This window comes from Ranitomeya variabilis, chromosome 2 (assembly GCF_051348905.1).
Source record: "Ranitomeya variabilis isolate aRanVar5 chromosome 2, aRanVar5.hap1, whole genome shotgun sequence".
In the NCBI taxonomy this organism is placed as follows: Eukaryota; Metazoa; Chordata; class Amphibia; order Anura; family Dendrobatidae; genus Ranitomeya; species Ranitomeya variabilis.
Genome location: NC_135233.1, coordinates 16,092,725 through 16,117,603, shown reverse-complemented (window position 1 = coordinate 16,117,603; position 24,879 = coordinate 16,092,725). Strand labels below are relative to the sequence as shown.

The 24,879-nt window shown below is 54.4% G+C and overlaps 1 protein-coding gene across 5 annotated transcripts in view; it reads right to left on the bottom strand.

The window, feature by feature from the left end:
* The window catches only part of DAAM2 (dishevelled associated activator of morphogenesis 2), a 281,131-nt gene that overhangs the window by 219,661 nt on the left and 36,591 nt on the right, over window positions 1-24,879 (bottom strand). Inside the window, exon 1 of one of the 5 annotated variants that reach the window (XM_077282014.1) lies at window positions 70-195. The exons of 3 other annotated variants lie outside the window; for them this stretch is intronic. The gene's annotated coding sequence lies outside the window, so the exon portion shown is untranslated. Of the gene's footprint in view, window positions 1-69; window positions 196-24,879 lie in introns of those variants that run through there. One more of the 5 variants, XM_077282015.1, reaches the window with a different exon arrangement.

Sequence of the window (24,879 nt, the reverse complement as noted above, 5' to 3'; positions counted from 1 at the left end):
ATAGATAGATAGATAGATAGATAGATAGATAGATAGATAGATAGATAGCAGACAGACTGTCATCATTACCGTACACCAATCATCTCACTGGTCCCAGTGTGTCCCAGTCTCAGGCTCCCATCATGGTACAATATCCTGGGAATCGTCCCCATTACTGTCCCCTGTGAGCTGCAGAGTGAGAGCAGAGACAGAGGGGCAGAGACTGTGACACTGCAGCCCCCTCCCAGCACGCTGGGCATTCCTCAGCCACATACCCGGCCCCTCCACACTGGATATAGATCAGAGGGGGCTCCATTATCCCCCACATTCCCAGCTCATTGTATGATGCCCCGGCTATTATTACACCCTCATCCCAATATGCTGCAGAAACCATAAGAATCATTGTATCCAGCCTCTGGCACTGGGAAAGCTGGGTGACAGCCACCATTCCTGCAGTGTTGCCATCCAGCTTTCTAGGCTGATGCAATAGAATAATAGCAGCTGGTGATATCTGGGCACAGAAGTCCACAGGAGCCCGGGACACAGGAGCCCGGGACACAGGAGCCAGGGAGGCAGGAGCCCAGGAGACAGGAGCCCAGGACACAGGAGCCCGGGACACAGGAGCCCAGGACACAGGAGCCCAGGACACAGGAACCCGGGAGACAGGAGCCCAGGAGACAGGAGCCCAGGACACACAGGAGCCCGCACCACAGGAGCCCGGGACACACAGGAGCCCGGGAGACAGGAGCCCGGGAGACAGGAGCCCAGGAGACAGGAGCCCGGGAAACAGGAGCCCGGGACACAGGAGCCCGGGACACAGGAGACAGGAGCCCGGGAGGCAGGAGCCCAGGAGACAGGAGCCCAGGACACAGGAGCCCTGGACACAGGAGCCTGGGACACAGGAGACAGGAGCCCGGTAGGCAGGAGCCCGGGTCACAGGAGCCCAGGACACAGGAGCCCAGGACACAGGAGCCCGGGACACAGGAACCCAGGAGACAGGAGCCCAGGACACAGGAGCCAGGGGTACAGGACAGAGGAGCCCAGGAGACAGGAGCCCAAGACACAGGAGCCCAGGACACAGGAGCCTGGGACACAGGAGCCTGGGACACAGGAGCCCAGGACACAGGAGCCCAGGACACAGGAGCCCGGGACACAGGAGCCTGGGACACAGGAGACAGGAGCCCGGGAGGCAGGAGCCCGGGACACAGGAGCCCGGGAAACAGGAGACAGGAGCCCGGGAGGCAGGAGCCCGGGACACAGGAGCCCGGGATACAGGAGCCCGGGACACAGGAGCCCTGGACACAGGAGACAGGAGCCCGAGACACAGGAGCCCGGGACACAGGAGACAGGAGCCAGGGAGGCAGGAGCCCAGGAGACAGGAGCCCAGGACACAGGAGCCCGGGACACAGGAGCCCAGGACACAGGAGCCCAGGACACAGGAGCCCAGGAGACAGGAGCCCGTGCCACAGGAGCCTGGGACACACAGGAGCCCGGGAGACAGTAGCCCGGGACACAGGAGCCCAGGAGACAGGAGCCCAGGAAACAGGAGCCCGGGACACAGGAGCCCGGGACACAGGAGACAGGAGCCCGGAAGGCAGGAGCCCAGGAGACAGGAGCCCAGGACACAGGAGCCCGGGACACAGGAGCCTGGGACACAGGAAACAGGAGCCCGGGAGGCAGGAGCCCGGGTCACAGGAGCCCAGGACACAGGAGCCCAGGACACAGGAGCCCAGGACACAGGAGCCCGGGACACAGGAACCCAGGAGACAGGAGCCCAGGACACAGGAGCCAGGGGTACAGGACAGAGGAGCCCAAGAGACAGGAGCCCAAGACACAGGAGCCCGGGACACAGGAGCCCGGGACACAGGAGCCCAGGACACAGGAGCCCAGGACACAGGAGCCCGGGACACAGGAGACAGGAGCCCGGGAGGCAGGAGCCCGGGACACAGGAGCCCGGGAAACAGGAGACAGGAGCCTGGGAGGCAGGAGCCCGGGACACAGGAGCCCGGGATACAGGAGCCCGGGACACAGGAGCCCTGGACACAGAAGACAGGAGCCCGGGAGGCAGGAGCCTGGGACACAGGAGCCCAGGACACAGGAGCCCGGGACACAGGAGCCCAGGACACAGGAGCCCGGGACACAGGAACCCAGGAGACAGGAGCCAGGGGCACAGGACAGAGGAGCCCAGGACACAGGAGCCCGAGACACAGGAGCCCGGGACACAGGAGACAGGAGCCCGGGAGGCAGGAGCCCGGGACACAGGAGCCCGGGACACAGGAGCCCGGGACACAGGACAGAGGAGACAGGAGCACAGGACAGAGGAGACAGGAGCACAGGACAGAGGAACCCAGGAGACAGCCCAGGACACAGGAGCACAGGACAGAGGAGCCCAGGAGACAGGAGCCCAAGACACAGGAGCCCAGGACACAGGAGCCCGGGACACAGGAGCCCGGGACACAGGAGACAGGAGCCCGGGAGGCAGGAGCCCGGGACACAGGAGCCCGGGACACAGGAGACAGGAGCCCGGGAGGCAGGAGCCCGGGACACAGGAGCCCGGGATACAGGAGCCCTGGACACAGGAGCCCTGGACACAGGAGACAGGAGCCCGGGAGGCAGGAGCCTGGGACACAGGAGCCCAGGACACAGGAGCCCGGGACACAGGAACCCAGGAGACAGGGGCACAGGACAGAGGAGCCCAGGACACAGGAGCCCGAGACACAGGAGCCCGGGACACAGGAGACAGGAGCCCGGGACACAGGAGACAGGAGCCCGGGAGGCAGGAGCCCGGGACACAGGAGCCCAGGACACAGGAGACAGGAGCCCGGGACACAGGAGCCCGGGACACAGGACAGAGGAGACAGGAGCACAGGACAGAGGAGACAGGAGCACAGGACAGAGGAACCCAGGAGACAGGAGCCCAGGACACAGGAGCCAGGAGCACAGGACAGAGGAGCCTAGGAGACAGGAGCCCAGGAGCCCGGGACACAGGAGCCCAGCCTCATACATTGTGTGCACTCTGCCTCTGTGGAGAGTTCTGCTCATTCAGTGATTTCTCTGCTAGTTGGATACTATGTATCAGTGCGGAGTCCAAGGTGCTTTGTGCAGACTGATACATTGTGTCCTGCTCATCTGTTCTCATTCATTGACAGCACACAGATATATGATGAATACATGAGTCTCCCAGAGGCCGCTATGTAGGGTGCAAATTAAACATTCCTTAAATATTGATTGTTTGAAGTGATAAGTGCTGTCAGAGTATCTGAACATTAAACCTGTGTAGATCTAACACTTCTCACAGCTGAGGGTTTGCTACAATTGTATCCAGCCCAGTTAGAATTCTCTGAGCTGCACAAATCTCTCTGTTGTCTTGAAAATGATCTCCATTTATTGTCAGCAAGCACCGATCTTGTAAAAGAGAATATCTGTAAAATAGAAAGGCAGAACTGTCCATCTAATACCATCTGTGCAGACCCTTATTATTATTATCTTGTCCTGATTTATCATGTACTCCAGTTACACCCAGAGCTGCACACAGCGCACCTCTCACAGTGCAGCGGAGCAGAGGACTATACTATAAGACCCCAGTTATATTGCTCCACAAGAATCTATCTGTACAGACCTGACCATAAATGATCAGCACCTGCCAGCAGAATTGTGAATGCAGCTCTGGAGGTCATTGGGGTAGAAAACATGCTAGGTGTTAAAGGGGTTGTCTCATCACTTGTTCTAGGGAGCCTGACACTCTCCAGCCTCCCAGATTCCTGCTGGCCAGGGGTGAGTGTTGGGGAACAGGGTGCAAATACTTATTGCACAATCTGCATCCTCAGCATCGTGTTCACATATATATTGGTCTCTACAGAGCGCTGCTGCCTTCCTCCATTTCATTCATTCATTGCAGTCGGCATCTGTTCACACTATATGGAGGTGATGGTCAGGTGTTTTGTTCTATGCAGTTATCTATCTGCCTATTTTCTGACTCTCACCCATCAGCCCAAGGGGGTTTATAATAAACTCTGCTTCCTACCAGCTTATGTGCAGGTGTGTTACCCGGGGGAGGCACGCTGCCCATTCACACTGCAGGCTCATAGCACAACAGAGGCATGCTTTAAACGATAGGACTCATCAGAGAAGCGTCACCTTGTCGCGGTTGATGGGCTCATATGAATTGGCCAATTTATGTGCTAAGAACCTTCACCTTTGTAAGTATTTTTTAACATTTTGTGTTGCTTTTTATTACAGTTTACTCAGCAATTATGATAGATTTTGTGTTTGCATATATATTGATCTCTACAGAATGATGCTGCGTTCCTCCTTTTTGCAAGTGCTGACCTGATTTAGTAGAGAAAGCTTTGTCACTGCAGCATCAGAGGAGTTTTCTATAGAAAAGAGCTTGTAAGCACTGCGCTCCCTGTATAGGAGACTGGCCACTGCAGTTAGCCTGCAGAGGTGGCCGGTAACCTAGAAAACAAGCAGTAAACAATGCAATCTTAAATGCCTGCATTCTTGAAAACAAAGGGAATTTTTAACAGCAAATTGCTTCTTCTTACACACACTTTCCAATTTTACCCATGTAGGGCACTATCAGGCGGCCATATAAATCGGGGCGAGATTGTACCGCAGTGCACAGACTGTCCGGACGCTCACAACTTCATATATTGTGCCTGTCACACTTTGGTTGGGATAACTGCCGGCCAGTCCATCCATTGCGTTCCTGTCTCGGTTCGATTTCTACGACTGTCTGACTGCACCCTTAAAGGGGTTGTCCAGGACTTATATCTTATGTCTTATATCGATGACCAATCCTTAGGATAGATCACCAGATCGGAGGGGGTGCAGCACCGGGCACCCCTACTGCCGCTAGTAAATGGAAGTAATCAGTTGCAAAGCAAAACTACCCAACATCATCAACCGTACAGGGGGTCCCTAAAGTCTGGACACATAGGAATTCTCTTTAACTATAAATGTAATTAATTTAATTAACTATTTTTAACTGTGAAAAGTGCAGCAACTTTACATCGCAAATAATAGAAATCATATTGAAGAAGTCATTTAATATTCCAATTGAATACAATGTTGTTAATAAATTTCATTTCTTGAAAATAAGTATTTTTGCCTATGTGCCCAGACTTTGGGGACACCCTGTATAATGACCACAGGGAATCCACTACTATTCATGTGAATGGGGGCGAATGAGCAGTACTGGCTGCGGCCACTATATGATTGATGGCGCTGTGGAGCTTCACTCTGCATCTGATCACTTCCGGCCAAGAGGGGATATCACGTGTCCCCCCCACCAATCTGACACTCATGTCACGTGTCCCCCCACCAATCTGACACTGATATCACGTGTCCCCCCCACCAATCTGACACTGATGTCACGTGTCCCCCCCATCAATCTGACACTGATATCACGTGTCCCCCCACCAATCTGACACTGATATCACGTGTCCCCCCCACCAATCTGACACTGATATCACGTGTCCCCCCCACCAATCTGACACTGATATCACATGTCCCCCCATCAATCTGACACTGATGTCATGTGTCCCCCCCAATCTGACACTGATGTCACGTGTCCCCCACCAATCTGACACTAATGTCACATGTCCCCCCACCAATCTGACACTGATGTCACGTGTCCCCCCCCCAACAATCTGACACTGATATCACGCGTCCCCCCCACCAATCTGACACTGATGTCACGTGTCCCCCCCATCAATCTGACACTGATATCACATGTCCCTCCCACCAATCTGACACTGATATCACATGTCCCCCCATCAATCTGACACTGATGTCATGTGTCCCCCCCAATCTGACACTGATGTCACGTGTCCCCCACCAATCTGACACTAATGTCACATGTCCCCCCACCAATCTGACACTGATGTCACGTGTCCCTCCCCCAACAATCTGACACTGATGTCACGTGTCCCCCACTAGTCTGACACTGATGTCATGTGTCCCCCACCAATCTGACACTGATGTCACGTGTCCCCCACCAATCTGACACTAATGTCACATGTCCCCCCACCAATCTGACACTGATGTCACGTGTCCCATCAATCTGACACTGATGTCACGTGTCCCCCCCACCAATCTGACACTGATGTCACGTGTCCCTCCCCCAACAATCTGACACTGATGTCACGTGTCCCCCACTAGTCTGACACTGATGTCATGTGTCCCCCACCAGTCTGACACTGATATCACGTGTCCCCCACCAATCTGACACTGATGTCACGTGTCCCATCAATCTGACACTGATGTCACGTGTCCCTCACTAGTCTGACACTGATGTCATGTGTCCCCCACCAGTCTGACACTGATATCACGTGTCCCCCACCAATCTGACACTGATGTCACGTGTCCCATCAATCTGACACTGATGTCACATGTCCCCCCCACCAATCTGACACTGATGTCACGTGTCCCCCACTAGTCTGACACTGATGTCATGTGTCCCCCACCAGTCTGACACTGATATCACGTGTCCCCCACCAATCTGACACTGATGTCACGTGTCCCATCAATCTGACACTGATGTCACATGTCCCCCCCACCAATCTGACACTGATGTCACGTGTCCCCCACCAGTCTGACACTGATGACCTATCCTAGGAATAGGCCATCCATATACAGTCCTGCACAGCCCCTTTAATATTGTGAGAACCGACCTTTAAGATGTGCAGAGAATGACTCAGTGTTTATATGTAATGGGAGGTGTTGGTTATGGTGGAGAAGACCTTGCTGGTGTCCATGTGTCCGTCCTCCATCATCTATGCTGCGCTGCATAAATCACCACCCCCAGGTCCAGTGCAGGACGGGGGTCTCCGTGAACTGCTGAGAATTTCCTGCAGCCGCTGCCATGCTCGTATAATAGCGAGCTGGGAATGCCAGCCATGTGGAATATTCCCAGTGGCAGGAAGAACACGGGATAAGGTTTCCCTGGCACTTGTCCGAACACCAAAAGTGCCCGTGACGCTCTGCGCGGCCTCCAGGAAGCCAGTGTTTATAAATGGCTTGTTACATTGTTGCCATCTTGTTACAGTTATTTCCAGGGAAGATTTGTTACATCCTTATACTCAGATGGGAGATTTGAGGGCCACAAGGGGTGAGAATAAAGGGGCGGTGGGTGGTAACACAGGGGGCACTGGCCCAATTAACTACAAGCTGAAGTCTGGGACAGGGAGGCCGACACCATCACATCCATGGTGGGAATGGAAATGCAATGGACTGGAAATGGAGTTGGGGTCTCCGACTTATGAGCCCCCTAATTTCCGCATCTGCAGCCTCCAGTGGCCTCCTACATGGACGATACTGTATGAAGCCCTAAACTGTCAGATGTGTCAGGTCTGAACAGGCTCTTAGCTTCTCTAATCCTGTATGTCTGCGTTCACTGACAAGTAGCAGAGAGTTTAGAAATTAAACACTAAATATATTAGAAATTATGAACCGGTTCACATTGATATAAAGTAGCGCAGTCACCATGGTTTCCGCCCGCCGTCTAGACGAGGATGATGCCATCTTCAATAATTATGGGTTATCCAGTTCTCCCGAACGTTGGCATCTAGGAGTGGAGATCTGAAAATACCGCCATCATGTGACACTCAGCAATAGCACCATGAGGAAGAGCATCTACAAGGACACTACTGCTCCCTGTTATCAGCCATTTCTCACTAGGGAATGGCTCACTATAGGGCAGGTGAATGCAATCTATTACTCCCTGTTATCAGCCATTACTGGGGGAGGAGACTGTAGGACAGGAGACTACAATCTATTACTCCCTGCTAGGAGCAGCACCTGTCTTGTGAGCTCCAGCACTTCCAGCAGGAGGCCCAGAGTCTGCCTCTCTTCTCCCCAGGGAGAGGCAGGCTTCCCGGGAGGCCGACATGGCTTCCCAGGCTTCTGTTCCCCGGTCTGTGCCGGCGGGGGACAGAGAGCAGCAGCAGCAGCAGCAACCGGCCCAAGAGGGACTGAGGAGGTCAGGACGGGTGAGAAAAACCTTACCCACCTACTCCAACCCTGAGACGGCTCATCGTCCGCCCAGAGAGGGAGACAGGGGCACCCCAGGCCCCAGGAAGGAGAGCCCAGGAACATCCTGGGGGGAGAGGAGCTCCAGCGTGTCCACGAGTACCTTCTCCTCCCGAGTGGTCGCCATGCTACGTGAGTACGAGGACGCCGGCAAAGCACTGACCGAGCTGAAGGAGGAGCTGCGGGTAGCTCGGATCCTGAATACCCGAGCCTCTAACAAGGAGAGACCTGCGACCTCCCAGAGGTTCAGAGCCCTCAGAGATGAGGTGGTCCGGTTAGTGCTCCTCCGGGAGGGGATTGAGAAAAGCGCAGGTCCCTTCCTGGAGAGGTTTAAGAACCAGCGGCGGTTCTCAGAAATGAAGGGGTTAAATACCTCAGGAGAGCCGCCAGCCGGCGTCCTAAGCGACGAGGAGGAGGAGGATGAAGACGTGGCTGTGACTGGAGTCCTACAAGCTGGAACCAGCCGGGAGAGTGAGCCGCAGAGCCGACAACAGGGAAGCGGCCTCCCGGCACGGCAGAGGACTCCGACAGCACAGGCTGGAGTGTCAGCGGAGGAAGAGGAGGAGGGCGGTCTGCTACAGGAGATCAGAGAGCTGGAGTCTCCAGTGAACCTGGACCGCTTCTCCTTCGGTGAGGACGAGCCAGCAGAGGAAACCCAGAAAAGGAAGAAGAAGACGAAGGAGACCGCACGGGAGGTGGTGAGTTACAGATATGTACCTATGGCTGATGCTACACCTACCACCTCCTGTGTAAACCCCACCAAACCTAAACGCACGGGCTCTGCAGTGGGTCCGGGGCACAGGCAAGGTGGGGAGAGGAGGAGGACGTCCGGTGGTGCTGCCGTCTGTGCAGGTAACAGTGCAGGGGGCGAGGCTGTGGAGGTACTCACGGCGCCGGACATAGGGGACCCCGAGGAGTTTCCCTCCCTGCCCTCTGCGGCTAAGCCGGTTATCACCGGGGCCGGGGAGGGTGAGGTGGGTGTCCACGCCGTTGCGAAAGGGGGACGGTGTGGGCAGACTCCATCCCTGCTCACTACGGCTGAGCCGGCCGACGCCGGGGCTGTGGGGGGCAGGTCCGAGGAGCATGGTGCGGCGAAAGGAGGGCGCACTGTTGTGACAGGGGCGCAGTGCGCCTCAACAGAGAAGAGGCACGCGGCTGCAATAGGGGAGCAGCGTGTCCAAAAAGGACAGAAAAAGGATAAATCATCTGCAGGGAACACGAGGCGCCCTGCTGCGACAGGGGGACAGAGTGCTCCAGCACCCCAGCATGACACCAGGACCCTGAAGTCTGTGGGTGCGGGGCAGGCGGCGCCCCCCAACAAGCAGCAGGCCCAGAATAATAAAGTACAAACTGCTGCAGTGGGGGGGCAAGGCGCTCCAAAGACACAACAAAGAGTCAGCACCAATCAAGGGAAAACGGGTGTGGTGCTGCACCCCTCCCCCGGTCCAGCAGGTGTGAGTGCAGAGAAGCCAGCAGACACAAGTGAGGAAGGAATGGATGTGACTGTGGCAGGTGCAGAGAACACTAGGACAAATGGTGGTGAGAATACTGGTAATAAAGTGACGGGAAGTGGTGGCAGTGGTAAGGGGAATGAAAGGAGCTGTGCAGGAAATGATGGGAGTAGTAGTGGAGTGAATGGTGGGAGTAGTGATGTTGCAAATGATGGGAGTAGTGGTGGAGCGAATGAGGAGAGCATTACTGGTGTTGGTGGAGGGGAAGCAGGTAGTGGTCTCGCTGCCCCCCCCAGCGGTGGCGGGGGCTTCGGCCCCAAGCTATTCGGCGGCTGTCACTGCTGGGGGTAGTAGTGCGCCCTTGTCTGGTGACCCTGAGGATGGTGACTTGCAACAGCGCTTCCTGGACGCCCTGAGGAGAGGGGAGAGTTCTATCAATGTAGAGGGGAGGGAAGTTGATCTGTCTTTCTGGATAGAGAGACACGGTCTTTCCGCCTTCCGAGATAGAGGGGCAGAGACTGTCTGGTCTCTGCCGACACCGGGGCAGAGGAGTAACCGTAGGAACGTGGCCCGTCTCCAGTGGGTAAGCAAGGATGCCTGTCCTGATCGGTCAAAGGTTGCTGAGCTCCTGCTGGGGATGGGCTTCGTGGCATATGACATCTTTGCCTTGATCCATCCCTATGGGACCTCCTACTTCGATGTCAGCTTCGTGAGACCTGAGGGCCTTGAGCTTTTCTGGTCTCGCCATGAGCTGGCTCGGGGTCGCCCCGAATGGCGGGGTTTCCACACTGTGGCAATATCCCGCCAGAATTCGGTCAGGAAGGTGACCGTTTTGACCAGTAACGAGTCACTTTCCTGTGTCGACATCTCCACATGGGTGGGACGATACGGTGACATCGTCGGTATTCCTGAAAAGACCCTCGACGAGCATGGTATCTGGTCAGGAGCCTGGACCTTCATGGTGAAATTGAAGGTTTCAGGAAACACCGTTACCCATATCCCTTCCTCAACATTTTTGGGGAGGGACAGGATCTTGATTTTCTACCGGGGGCAGCCTAAGGTCTGTCACAGGTGCGGCAGCCCCACACACTTCAGTGCGCAGTGTACCACCCAGAAATGCGCACTGTGTGGGGACCTCGGCCATCTTGCTGCTACCTGTGGCAGGATTAGGTGTAACCTGTGCGGTGACCTCGGTCACCCGTTCAGTCGCTGTCCGCGTTCCTTTGCCAATGCGGTCTTGAAAGCGGCGAGTGCGGGACAGGCGAAAGCCGGGACTAATCTCGCCGGTGAAGGGACCAGCAGAGGCGGAGGAGGCAGGGAACCGGTGAGGAGCAGGCTGCCGCCATCCAATATCAGGCGGCAGGAGCAGCGCCATGGGAAAAGGGGGCAGGGAGTAATGACCCTAAACTCTGACCCGGGTGCTTCACTTGCAGCTGAGGATCCTAAAGACGGCGAATTGAGCGAGGAAGTCAAGAGACTTGAAAGGGAGGAGCAAAAGGACGCCATGTCTGCCCAGGAACCTTCATCCGGTGACAGTCTGGATGAGGGAGAGGGGGAGTGGTCACAGCAAAAGAAAAAGGGTAACAGGAAAACAACTAAGGATAAGAGGGGGTCCGGGCCTCGAGCCTCCTCCTTGGAGTGCGACCCCTCTGACTCCGTAGTCCTGATCCGGGTGCCATTGGAAGGTCCAGCCGCCCCCCCTCTGGTGGATCTCTCTAACCGGTTCCGGGCCCTCCAGGACTCCCCTCCAGAGGGGGGCGATGGGGACCCGGGGCCGGAGGTTGCGGACAAGGTTGTTGGGGCTCAGGAGGTCGCTGGGTCTTCTTCTCAGGGGGCAAATACAAAGCCTTCCGGGGGGGGGGACTACCTCAGGACCACCAGACAAGGGCCAGAGTGTATGTAAGGAGAGAATGGATGAGTCAGTTTGTCTTAAGCGCACTAAAAACTCATCATTGTCAGAGGAAGAGGGTGAAACTGTTGGGGGTGGGAAGAAAAAGGCTATCTAATTCAATCAATCATGATGGCGGCACCCACCCCGTTGACGCTGGCAACCATTAATGTTGCCAGCATAAAGTCAGAAGCGGCAAGGTACACGGCCTTTCATTTTCTCGGCCAACTTGACGCCGACATTTTGTTTTTGCAGGAGACCAGGTTGACCGACCTATCAACCATGCATAAAGCAAGGCGGGAGTGGAGGCACGGGCCCTCCTACTGGTCTCTTGCGGCCGAGCCGTATAGTGGGGTGGCGGTCCTTTTTAAGACCGCAGCGGTTGAATGCAGACGATTGATCGAGTTAGAAATGGGGAGATGCTTGATCCTAGATGTCTCCATGGGGGGACAGGAGCTTCGGCTCATTAACATCTACGGTCCCCAGTCCAAGTGGGACCGCAAGTGTCTCTTCATGAAGATCAAACCTTTCTTATTTTCGAGTCGGCAGGTGGTCTTTGGAGGGGATTTCAACAATGTCACGAGACCCTGTGATAGAGGAGGTTCCGGAGACCGGCTGGCTTACGATTGCGTCGCGCTAAATAGAATAGTAAGTGAGGCACGCCTGGTGGATGTCCACATCCGGCACAACACAGGCCACGCGGGGTTCACCTTTTTTAGAGGTAGTCAGTGCAGGTCTAGGTTAGACAGGTTTTATTTGAAGGAGGAGGCCGTCTCCTCTCCGTTGTCGGTTGTGGAGGTGGAATTCTCCGATCACTGTTTGATTATGTTTTCTCTGAGCGTTACAGAGACTCCTCGGATGGGAAGAGGTTATTGGAAGCTGAATTTGTCACTCCTTGAGGAAGAAGCTGTAAGACGGTCCTTTGAGGAATTTCTTCAGAGCCAGGTACCGCTGCTGGGCCTAAGTAACACTAAGTCTGAGTGGTGGGAGATGTTCAAACATCGGGTGGCGAGATTCTTCCGGCAACTCTCGAACCTCAGAAGCCTGAACAGGGATCGCCTGTATCAGAGCCTGAGGAGGAGACTCGAGCATCTTGTCTCGACTGGGGGTAGCCACGAGGCGATCTCCAGTGTGAAATCCTTGCTAATGAGGTGTCAGTACGATAGGCACGCATCTTTGGTTTTTGAGAGGGACTACGGGAAGTACTACTCGCCCGACCCCTACAGAAGCTGCAAGATGTCAGTGAGTAGTAAGATAGTGACGGGGCTGATGGACAGTACGGGATCCCTGAGAAGGTCCAGATCAGGGATCTTGGAGGTCGTCAGTTCATACTACTCGCACCTCTTGGGAAGGAAGGAACTGGATCGTGACAGGATGTCGGCTTTCCTGGCTGAAGCTGTTCCTGAGCCAGGGGCTGACCTCTCGCTGGGCGGTTTGGCAGAAGCGATCAAAGAAGAGGAAGTGAGACTGGCGATCGATGGGCTCCGGCCCAAAAAATCGCCAGGTCCGGATGGCTTAACATCCGAGTTCTTTAAGACCTTTAGGGACTCCTTGGTCCCCCTCTTGACTCAGGTGTTTAATGAGTGTCTCTCCTCGGGCACTCTGCCGAGATCATTAAGGAGGTCGGCTCTGATCATTTTGTCAAAGGGTAAGGATCCGTCACGCATTGAGAATTGGCGTCCCATATCACTTCTCAATGTGGACAGGAAGGTTTTGGCTAAGATACTCTTCAACAGGCTGGTGAAGTTTGCACCGCGGCTCCTTTCGGAGGCCCAGCACTGTTGCGTTCCTGGCCGTAGCACTTTCAGTGCTGTTCTGGGTGTCCGAGAGGCCGTGGAGCAAGGCAGGGCGGGCCTTTGGAAGGGGTTCTTGCTGTCCCTGGATCAGGCAAAAGCCTTTGATCGGGTTGACCACGAGTACCTCTGGTCCACTCTTTTGAGGTATGGTCTGCCTGGAGGGTTTGTGGACTGGCTTAAGACCTTGTACGCAGGGGCTGAGACTTTCCCTCTGGTAAACGGGTGGATTGGACAACCTTTCGGGGTAGGATCCGGTGTCCGCCAGGGCTGCCCTCTTAGCCCTTTGCTTTACGCGTTTGCGATCGATCCCTTCCTCAGAAGGGTTGATTGTGGACCGTTGGCGGGGGTGAGGATGGGCGGGGTGGCGCCGGAGGCTATCCTGAGGGTAGTGGCCTACGCGGATGATGTCACCGTCTTTGTTTCTTCGCAAGAGGAGGCGATGGTGGTGATGTCAGAAGTGGAGAGCTACTCGGAGGCATCTGGGTCCAAGGTCAACCAGGACAAGTGTGAGAGTCTCTGGCTGGGAGGCGGGGATCCCGCGTTTGATCTTCCGGACACCCTCCCCGAACCCCAAGAACATGCCAAAGTCCTAGGCATCGAATTTGGCCAGGGTGATTACCCCACGAAAAACTGGGAAGGCAGAATCAAAGGTGTCGCCCAAAGAGTGGACCAATGGAAGGGTTGGTCTTTGACCCTGAGGGAAAGGGTTGACCTGTGCAAAGCTTTCCTGCTCCCCTTGTTAATCTACCTGGGCAGCGTCTGTGTCTTACCAGAGCCTCTCTGGACACGGGTCTACAGTCTGTTCTTCCAGATGTTATGGGGGAATAGACTGAACCTAGTCAAACGGGAGGTCACTTACCGCACGAGGAGACTAGGGGGGTTGAATATGGTGAACCCCGTGGTGTTCCTAGTGAACACTTTTTTGAAAGTTAATGTGGCAAACCTCTGGAAAGAGAGGGCTCCTCCGTGGGTATTCTCCTGCAAGGGATGGTTTCAGCCTTTCTTCCAGGAATGGGAGACAGGGGGAAGATTGAAGGATCTCCGCACACCGCACGGGCATCTCCCGGCTTATGTTACCCCGGTTCTGAAAATGATGCGCCGGTGGGGTCTGGGAATGTGGGAAGTGAGGTCCCTCCCGAGGAAACTCCTCGACGTGCGGGTCTTGCTTTCGCATTTTCAGAAACCATTGGTCCTCAAGGACTGCCCAAGTCGGGATCTAGAGGTTGGGTTAAGTTTGCTAAATTCTAGCAGGATCCCCAAGAAGTATTGGGACTTGACTTGGCGCTGCTTCCAAGGTAAGTTGTATGTGAAGGACAATTTGAAGTACAGGAGCTCCGAGGACAGGAATTGTCCCCGTGAGGCTTGTGCTACCATGCTGGAAAGCATGGAGCACTTCCTGCTTCATTGTCCTTTTAATACAGAGGTGTACAGCAGGGTGGGCGCTTCCATTGGTTGGCCGCGGCTGGCCACTCTGTCCTATGCCGAGTGGGCCTATGGAGCGTTCAGAGACCTCGGGAGAAGGGACCGAGCCACTTTATTCTTAGTCAGCGCAGTGGTTAGGTACTTCACGTGGAACGCACGAGTTTTAGTTTCGACGCAGAGTAAAATCCTCCGTGTAGATGAAGTTTGTAGCAGCATCCTAGGTGCCCTGGTGAAGGTGCGTTCTCTGGAGTGCGAAAGACTGGGTGCCCGGAGGGCGGCCCATCTCTGGAGGGGTTTCTCCTTCGGGGTGCCTTAGTCCGTTAGCACTCCTATATCCTGGTGGTGGGCTGATGTCTTTACACCCTAGATTTTTGTTTTGTATTTTTGTTCCCTGAATAGAAGGTTTGCAGGCATCGAACTTGAGCCTTGGGTGGTGAGTATGTAGGTTGTGTTCTGTGAAGTTGGTTTATGTATATATTGTATATAGTGTGTATAATAGAGGGTCTTAGTTAGGTTGGGTGGGGGGATTGGGGGGTTTCAACGGCGGTGATAAGAGACTGATCTGGCCTGGCCCAGGCCCCGCCTGGGGAAAAACTTTGGGGCCTGATCCTAGCTCGGATAATTCCTGAACTTTGTGGCCAGAGCTGGATCAGGGGTGGCGGGATAGTTAGTGTAGGTGTGTGTTTATAAGTATATTAAAAAAATAAATTTAAAAAATAAATAAATAAATAAATAATAATAAAAAAAAATAAAAATAAAAAAAAAATAATAATAATAATTTTGTACAGTGTATTGTATTTAGGTTTGTTGTAGGGTGTATGTGGCGGTGCAAGCGGGTGGCTGTAAGGTAAGGCAGTGGGACCAGTAGGGTTTTGATGTGTTTGCGGCGTTGTATAAATCTGTATATAATGTGTTTATAGTGTATATTGTTTATAATACTGTATATAGGACGGTGTGAATGTAGTTGGGGTTGTATATAGTAGTATGAATGAAGCTGGGCCGGGGGTCTTGTATGATTTTATACTATTTATTATTTATAATTTTTACAGCGGTATTAATGTAGTTATGAGTATTTGGTTTGTTGTCTTTTGTTTTTGTTTTCTTATTTTATTGGATTTTTTTTCTTCCTTGTCCCTGATTAGTAGGTTTATTTTTTTGTCGTTTGTTGCCGTCTGATTGGAGCTTTGTTCTTATGTTTTGTTCTGTTGTGTTTTATTTGTAATGTATCATAGTTAGTGTCATGTGAAAGTAATTTTATTTAATAAAAGACCTACAATCTATTACTCCCTGCTAGGAGCAGCACCTGCTTTGTGAGCTCCAGCACTTCCAGCAGGAGGCCCAGAGTCTGCCTCTCTTCTCCCCAGGGAGAGGCAGGCTTCCTGGGAGGCCGGCATGGCTTCCCAGGCTTCTGTTCCCCGGTCTGTGCCGGCGGGGGACAGAGAGCAGCAGCAGCAGCAGCAACCGGCCCAAGAAGGACTGAGGAGGTCGGGACGGGTGAGAAAAACCTTACCCACCTACTCCAACCCTGAGACGGCTCATCGTCCGCTCAGAGAGGGAGACAGGGGCACCCCAGGCCCCAGGAAGGAGAGCCCAGGAACATCCTGGGGGGAGAAGAGCTCCAGCGTGTCCACGAGTACCTTCTCCTCCCGAGTGGTCGCCATGCTACGTGAGTACGAGGACGCCGGCAAAGCACTGACCGGGCTGAAGGAGAAGCTGCGGGAGGCACGGATCCTGAATACCCGAGCCTCTAGCAAGGAGAAACCTGTGACCTCCCAGAGGTTCAGAGCCCTCAGAGATGAGGTGGTCCGGTTAGTGCTCCTCCGGGAGGGGATTGAGAAAAGCGCAGGTCCCTTCCTGGAGAGGTTTAAGAACCAGCGGCGGTTCTCAGAAATGAAGGGGTTAAATACCTCAGGAGAGCCGCCAGCCGGCGTCCTAAGCGACGAGGAGGAGGAGGATGAAGACGTGGTTGTGACTGGAGTCCTACAAGCTGGAACCAGCCGGGAGAGTGAGTCGCAGAGCCGACAACAGGGAAGCGGCCTCCCGGCACGGCAGAGGACTCCGACAGCACAGGCTGGAGTGTCAGCGGAGGAAGAGGAGGAGGGCGGTCTGCTACAGGAGATCAGAGAGCTGGAGTCTCCAGTGAACCTGGACCGCTTCTCCTTCGGTGAGGACGAGCCAGCAGGGGAAACCCAGAAAAGGAAGAAGAAGACGAAGGAGACCGCACGGGAGGTGGTGAGTTACAAATATGTACCTATGGCTGATGCTACACCTACCACCTCCTGTGTAAACCCCACCAAACCTAAACGCACGGGCTCTGCAGTGGGTCCGGGGCACAGGCAAGGTGGGGAGAGGAGGAGGACGTCCGGCGGTGCTGCCGTCTGTGCAGGGAACAGTGCAGGGGGCGAGGCTGTGGAGGTACTCACGGCGCCGGACATAGGGGACCCCGAGGAGTTTCCCTCCCTGCCCTCTGCGGCTAAGCCGGTTATCACCGGGGCCGGGGAGGGTGAGGTGGGTGTCCACGCCGTTGCGAAAGGGGGACGGTGTGGGCAGACTCCATCCCTGCTCACTACGGCTGAGCCGGCCGACGCCGGGGCTGTGGGGGGCAGGTCCGAGGAGCATGGTGCGGCGAAAGGGGGGCGCACTGTTGTGACAGGGGCGCAGTGCGCCTCAACAGAGAAGAGGCACGCGGCTGCGACAGGGGAGCAGCGTGTCCAAAAAGGACAGAAAAAGGATAAATCATCTGCAGGGAACACGAGGCGCCCTGCTGCGACAGGGGGACAGAGTGCTCCAGCACCCCAGCATGACACCGGGACCCTGAAGTCTGTGGGTGCGGGGCAGGCGGCGCCCCCCAACAAGCAGCGGGCCCAAAATAATAAAGTACAAACTGCTGCAGTGGGGGGGCAAGGCGCTCCAAAGACACAACAAAGAGTCAGCACCAATCAAGGGAAAACGGGTGTGGTGCTGCACCCCTCCCCCGGTCCAGCAGGTGTGAGTGCAGAGAAGCCAGCAGACACAAGTGAGGAAGGAATGGATGTGACTGTGGCAGGTGCAGAGAACACTGGGACAAATGGTGGTGAGAATACTGGTAATAAAGTGACGGGAAGTGGTGGCAATGGTAAGGGGAATGAAAGGAGCTGTGCAGGAAATGATGGGAGTAGTAGTGGAGTGAATGGTGGGAGTAGTGATGTTGCAAATGATGGGAGTAGTGGTGGAGCGAATGAGGAGAGCATTACTGGTGTTGGTGGAGGGGAAGCAGGTAGTGGTCCCGCTGCCCCCCCAGCGGTGGCGGGGGCTTCGGCCCCAAGCTATTCGGCGGCTGTCACTGCTGGGGGTAGCAGTGCGCCCTTGTCTGGTGACCCTGAGGATGGTGACTTGCAACAGCGCTTCCTGGACGCCCTGAGGAGAGGGGAGAGTTCCATCAATGTAGAGGGGAGGGAGGTTGATCTGTCTTTCTGGATAGAGAGACACGGTCTTTCCGCCTTCCGAGATAGAGGGGCAGAGACTGTCTGGTCTCTGCCGACACCGGGGCAGAGGAGTAACCGTAGGAACGTGGCCCGTCTCCAGTGGGTAAGCAAGGATGCCTGTCCTGATCGGTCAAAGGTTGCTGAGCTCCTGCTGGGGATGGGCTTCGTGGCATATGACATCTTCGCCTTGATCCATCCCTATGGGACCTCCTACTTCGATGTCAGCTTCGTGAGACCTGAGGGCCTTGAGCTTTTCTGGTCTCGCCATGAGCTGGCTCGGGGTCGCCCCGAATGGCGGGATTTCCACACTGTGGCAATATCCCGCCAGAACTCTGTCAGGAGGGTGACCGTTTTGACCAGTAACAAGTCACTTTCCTGTGTCGACATCTCCACCTGGGTTGGACGATATGGCGACATCGTCGGTATTCCCGAAAAGACCCTCGATGAGCATGGTATCTGGTCAGGAGCCTGGACCTTCATGGTGAAATTGAAGGTTTCAGGAAACACCGTTACCCATATCCCTTCCTCAACATTTTTGGGAAGGGACAGGATCTTGATTTTCTACCGGGGGCAGCCTAAGGTCTGTCACAGGTGCGGCAGCCCCACACACTTCAGTGCGCAGTGTACCACCCAGAAATGCGCACTGTGTGGGGACCTCGGCCATCTTGCTGCTACCTGTGGCAGGATTAGGTGTAACCTGTGTGGTGACCTCGGTCACCCGTTCAGTCGCTGTCCGCGTTCCTTTGCCAATGCGGTCCTGAAAGCGGCGAGTGCGGGACAGGCAAAAGCCGGGACTAATCTCGCCGGTGAAGGGACCAGCAGAGGCGGAGGAGGCAGGGAACCGGTGAGGAGCAGGCTGCCGCCATCCAATATCAGGCGGCAGGAGCAGCGCCATGGGAAAAGGGGGCAGGGAGTAATGACCCTAAACTCTGACCCGGGTGCTTCACTTGCAGCTGAGGATCCTAAAGATGGCGAATTGAGCGAGGAAGTCAAGAGACTTGAAAGGGAGGAGCAAAAGGACGCCATGTCTGCCCAGGAACCTTCATCCGGTGACAGTCTGGATGAGGGAGATGGGGAGTGGTCACAGCAAAAGAAAAAGGGTAACAGGAAAACAACTAAGGATAAGAGGGGGTCCGGGCCTCGAGCCTCCTCCTTGGAGTGCGACCCCTCTGACTCTGTAGCCCTGATCCAGGTGCCATTGGAAGGTCCAGCCGCCCCCCCCTCTGGTGGATCTCTCTAACCGGTTCCGGGCCCTCCAGGACTCCCCTCCAGAGGGGGGCGATGGGGACCCGGGGCCGGAGGTTGCGGACAAGGTTGTTGGGGCTCAGGAGGTCGCTGGGTCTTCTTCTCAGGGGGCAAATACAAAGCCTTCCGGGGGGGGGGACTACCTCAGGACCACCAGACAAGGGCCAGAGTGTATGTAAGGAGAGAATGGATGAGTCAGTTTGTCTTAAGCGCACTAAAAACTCATCATTGTCAGAGGAAGAGGGTGAAACTGTTGGGGGTGGGAAGAAAAAGGCTATCTAATTCAATCAATCATGATGGAGGCACCCACCCCGTTGACGCTGGCAACCATTAATGTTGCCAGCATAAAGTCAGAAGCGGCAAGGTACACGGCCTTTCATTTTCTCGGCCAACTTGACGCCGACATTTTGTTTTTGCAGGAGACCAGGTTGACCGACCTATCAACCATGCATAAAGCAAGGCGGGAGTGGAGGCACGGGCCCTCCTACTGGTCTCTTGCGGCCGAGCCGTATAGCGGGGTGGCGGTCCTTTTTAAGACCGCAGCGGTTGAATGCAGACGATTGATCGAGTTAGAAATGGGGAGATGCTTGATCCTAGATGTCTCCATGGGGGGACAGGAGCTTCGGCTCATTAACATCTACGGTCCCCAGTCCAAGTGGGACCGCAAGTGTCTCTTCATGAAGATCAAACCTTTCTTATTTTCGAGTCGGCAGGTGGTCTTTGGAGGGGATTTCAACAATGTCACGAGACCCTGTGATAGAGGAGGTTCCGGAGACCGGCTGGCTTACGATTGCGTCGCGCTAAATAGAATAGTAAGTGAGGCACGCCTGGTGGATGTCCACATCCGGCACAACACAGGCCACGCGGGGTTCACCTTTTTTAGAGGTAGTCAGTGCAGGTCTAGGTTAGACAGGTTTTATTTGAAGGAGGAGGCCGTCTCCTCTCCGTTGTCGGTTGTGGAGGTGGAATTCTCCGATCACTGTTTGATTATGTTTTCTCTGAGCGTTACAGAGACTCCTCGGATGGGAAGAGGTTATTGGAAGCTGAATTCGTCACTCCTTGAGGAAGAAGCTGTAAGACGGTCCTTTGAGGAATTTCTTCAGAGCCAGGTACCGCTGCTGGGCCTAAGTAACACTAAGTCTGAGTGGTGGGAGATGTTCAAACATCGGGTGGCGAGATTCTTCCGGCAACTCTCGAACCTCAGAAGCCTGAACAGGGATCGCCTGTATCAGAGCCTGAGGAGGAGACTCGAGCATCTTGTCTCGACTGGGGGTAGCCGCGAGGCGATCTCCAGTGTGAAATCCTTGCTAATGAGGTGTCAGTACGATAGGCACGCATCTTTGGTTTTTGAGAGGGACTACGGGAAGTACTACTCGCCCGACCCCTACAGAAGCTGCAAGATGTCAGTGAATAGTAAGATAGTGACGGGGCTGATGGACAGTACGGGATCCCTGAGAAGGTCCAGATCAGGGATCTTGGAGGTCGTCAGTTCATACTACTCGCACCTCTTGGGAAGGAAGGAACTGGATCGTGACAGGATGTCGGCTTTCCTGGCTGAAGCTGTTCCTGAGCCAGGGGCTGACCTCTCGCTGGGCGGTTTGGCAGAAGCGATCAAAGAAGAGGAAGTGAGACTGGCGATCGATGGGCTCCGGCCCAAAAAATCGCCAGGTCCGGATGGCTTAACATCCGAGTTCTTTAAGACCTTTAGGGACTCCTTGGTCCCCCTCTTGACTCAGGTGTTTAATGAGTGTCTCTCCTCGGGCACTCTGCCGAGATCATTAAGGAGGTCGGCTCTCATCATTTTGTCAAAGGGTAAGGATCCGTCACGCATTGAGAATTGGCGTCCCATATCACTTCTCAATGTGGACAGGAAGGTTTTGGCTAAGATACTCTTCAACAGGCTGGTGAAGTTTGCACCGCGGCTCCTTTCGGAGGCCCAGCACTGTTGCGTTCCTGGCCGTAGCACTTTCAGTGCTGTTCTGGGTGTCCGAGAGGCCGTGGAGCAAGGCAGGGCGGGCCTTTGGAAGGGGTTCTTGCTGTCCCTGGATCAGGCAAAAGCCTTTGATCGGGTTGACCACGAGTACCTCTGGTCCACTCTTTTGAGGTATGGTCTGCCTGGAGGGTTTGTGGACTGGCTTAAGACCTTGTACGCAGGGGCTGAGACTTTCCCTCTGGTAAACGGGTGGATTGGACAACCTTTCGGGGTAGGATCCGGTGTCCGCCAGGGCTGCCCTCTTAGCCCTTTGCTTTACGCGTTTGCGATCGATCCCTTCCTCAGAAGGGTTGATTGTGGACCGTTGGCGGGGGTGAGGATGGGCGGGGTGGCGCCGGAGGCTATCCAGAGGGTAGTGGCCTACGCGGATGATGTCACCGTCTTTGTTTCTTCGCAAGAGGAGGCGATGGTGGTGATGTCAGAAGTGGAGAGCTACTCGGAGGCATCCGGGTCCAAGGTCAACCAGGACAAGTGTGAGAGTCTCTGGCTGGGAGGCGGGGATCCCGCGTTTGATCTTCCGGACACCCTCCCCGAACCCCAAGAACATGCCAAAGTCCTAGGCATCGAATTTGGCCAGGGTGATTACCCCACAAAAAACTGGGAAGGCAGAATCAAAGGTGTCGCCCAAAGAGTGGACCAATGGAAGGGTTGGTCTTTGACCCTGAGGGAAAGGGTTGACCTGTGCAAAGCTTTCCTGCTCCCCTTGTTAATCTACCTGGGCAGCGTCTGTGTCTTACCAGAGCCTCTCTGGACACGGGTCTAAAGTCTGTTCTTCCAGATGTTATGGGGGAATAGACTGAACCTAGTCAAACGGGAGGTCACTTACCGCACGAGGAGACTAGGGGGGTTGAATATGGTGAACCCCGTGGTGTTCCTAGTGAACACCTTTTTGAAAGTTAACGTGGCAAACCTCTGGAAAGAGAGGGCTCCTCCGTGGGTATTCTCCTGCAAGGGATGGTTTCAGCCTTTCTTCCAGGAATGGGAGACAGGGGGAAGATTGAAGGATCTCCGCACACCGCACGGGCATCTCCCGGCTTATGTTACCCCGGTTCTGAAAATGATGCGCCGGTGGGGTCTGGGAATGTGGGAAGTGAGGTCCCTCCCGAGGAAACTCCTCGACGTGCGGGTCTTGCTTTCGCATTTTCAGAAACCATTGGTCCTCAAGGACTGCCCAAGTCGGGATCTAGAGGTTGGGTTAAGTTTGCTAAATTCTAGCAGGATCCCCAAGAAGTATTGGGACTTGACTTGGCGCTGCTTCCAAGGTAAGTTGTATGTGAAGGACAATTTGAAGTACAGGAGCTCCGAGGACAGGAATTGTCCCCGTGAGGCTTGTGCTACCATGCTGGAAAGCATGGAGCACTTCCTGCTTCATTGTCCTTTTAATACAGAGGTGTACAACAGGGTGGACGCTTCCATTGGTTGGCCGCGGCTGGCCACTCTGTCCTATGCCGAGTGGGCCTATGGAGCGTTCAGAGACCTCGGGAGAAGGGACCGAGCCACTTTATTCTTAGTCAGCGCAGTGGTTAGGTACTTCACGTGGAACGCACGAGTTTTAGTTTCGACGCAGAGTAAAATCCTCCGTGTAGATGAAGTTTGTAGCAGCATCCTAGGTGCCCTGGGGAAGGTGCGTTCTCTGGAGTGCGAAAGACTGGGTGCCCGGAGGGCGGCCCATCTCTGGAGGGGTTTCTCCTTCGGGGTGCCTTAGTCCGTTAGCGCTCCTATATCCTGGTGGTGGGCTGATATCTTTACACCCTAGATTTTTGTTTTGTATTTTTGTTCCCTGAATAGAAGGTTTGCAGGCATCGAACTTGAGCCTTGGGTGGTGAGTATGTAGGTTGTGTTCTGTGAAGTTGGTTTATGTATATATTGTATATATTGTATATAGTGTGTATAATAGAGGGTCTTAGTTAGGTTGGGTGGGGGGATTGGGGGGTTTCAACGGCGGTGATAAGAGACTGATCTGGCCTGGCCCAGGCCCCGCCTGGGGAAAAACTTTGGGGCCTGATCCTAGCTCGGATAATTCCTGAACTTTGTGGCCAGAGCTGGATCAGGGGTGGCGGGATAGTTAGTATAGGTGTGTGTTTATAAGTATATTAAAAAAATAAATAAAAAAAAAAAAAATAATAAAAATAAATAAATAATAATAATTAAAAAAAAAAATAATAATAATAATAATAATTTTGTACAGTGTATTGTATTTAGGTTTGTTGTAGGGTGTACGTGGCGGTGCAAGCGGGTGGCTGTAAGGTAAGGCAGTGGGACCAGTAGGGTTTTGTTGTGTTTGCGGCGTTGTATAAATCTGTATATAATGTGTTTATAGTGTATATTGTTTATAATACTGTATATAGGACGGTGTGAATGTAGTTGGGGTTGTATATAGTAGTATGAATGAAGCTGGGCCGGGGGTCTTGTATGATTTTATACTATTTATTATTTATAATTTTTACAGCGGTATTAATGTAGTTATGAGTATTTGGTTTGTTGTCTTTTGTTTTTGTTTTCTTATTTTATTGGATTTTTTTTTCTTCCTTGTCCCTGATTAGTAGGTTTATTTTTTTGTCGTTTGTTGCCGTCTGATTGGAGCTTTGTTCTTATGTTTTGTTCTGTTGTGTTTTATTTGTAATGTATCATAGTTAGTGTCATGTGAAAGTATTTTTATTTAATAAAAGACCTACAATCAGTCACACCCTGCTAGGAGCAGCACCTGTATTGTGAACTCCAGCACTTCCAGCAGGAGGCCCAGAGTCGGCCTCTCTTCTCCCCAGGGAGAGGCAGGCTTCCTGGGAGGCCGGCATGGCTTCCCAGGCTTCTGTTCCCCGGTCTGTGCCGGCGGGGGACAGAGAGCAGCAGCAGCAGCAGCAGCAGCAACCGGCCCAAGAGGGACTGAGGAGGTCAGGACGGGTGAGAAGAAACATACCCACCTACTCCAACCCTGAGACGGCTTATCGTCCGCTCAGAGAGGGAGACAGGGGCACCCCAGGCCCCAGGAAGGAGAGCCCAGGAACATCCTGGGGGGAGAGGAGCTCCGGCGAGTCCACGAGTACCTTCTCCTCCCGAGTGGTCGCCATGCTACGTGAGTATGAGGACGCCGGCAAAGCACTGACCGAGCTGAAGGAGGAGCTGCGGGAGGCTCGGATCCTGAATACCCGAGCCTCTAGCAAGGAGAAACCCGCGACCTCGCAGAGGTTCAGAGCCCTCAGAGATGAGGTGGTCCGGTTAGTGCTCCTCCAGGAGGGGATTGAGAAAAGCGCAGGTCCCTTCCTGGAGAGGTTTAAGAACCAGCGGCGGTTCTCAGAAATGAAGGGGTTAAATACCTCAGGAGAGCCGCCAGCCGGCGTCCTAAGCGACGAGGAGGAGGAGGAGGACGACGACGTGTCTGTGACTGGAGTCCTACAAGCTGGAACCAGCCGGGAGAGTGAGCCGCAGAGCCAACAACAGGGAAGCGGCCTCCCGGCACGGCAGAGGACTCCGACAGCACAGGCTGGAGTGTCAGCGGAGGAAGAGGAGGAGGGCGGTCTGCTACAGGAGATCAGACAGCTGGAGTCTCCAGTGAACCTGGACCGCTTCTCCTCTGGTGAGGACGAGCCAGCAGAGGAAACTAAGAAGA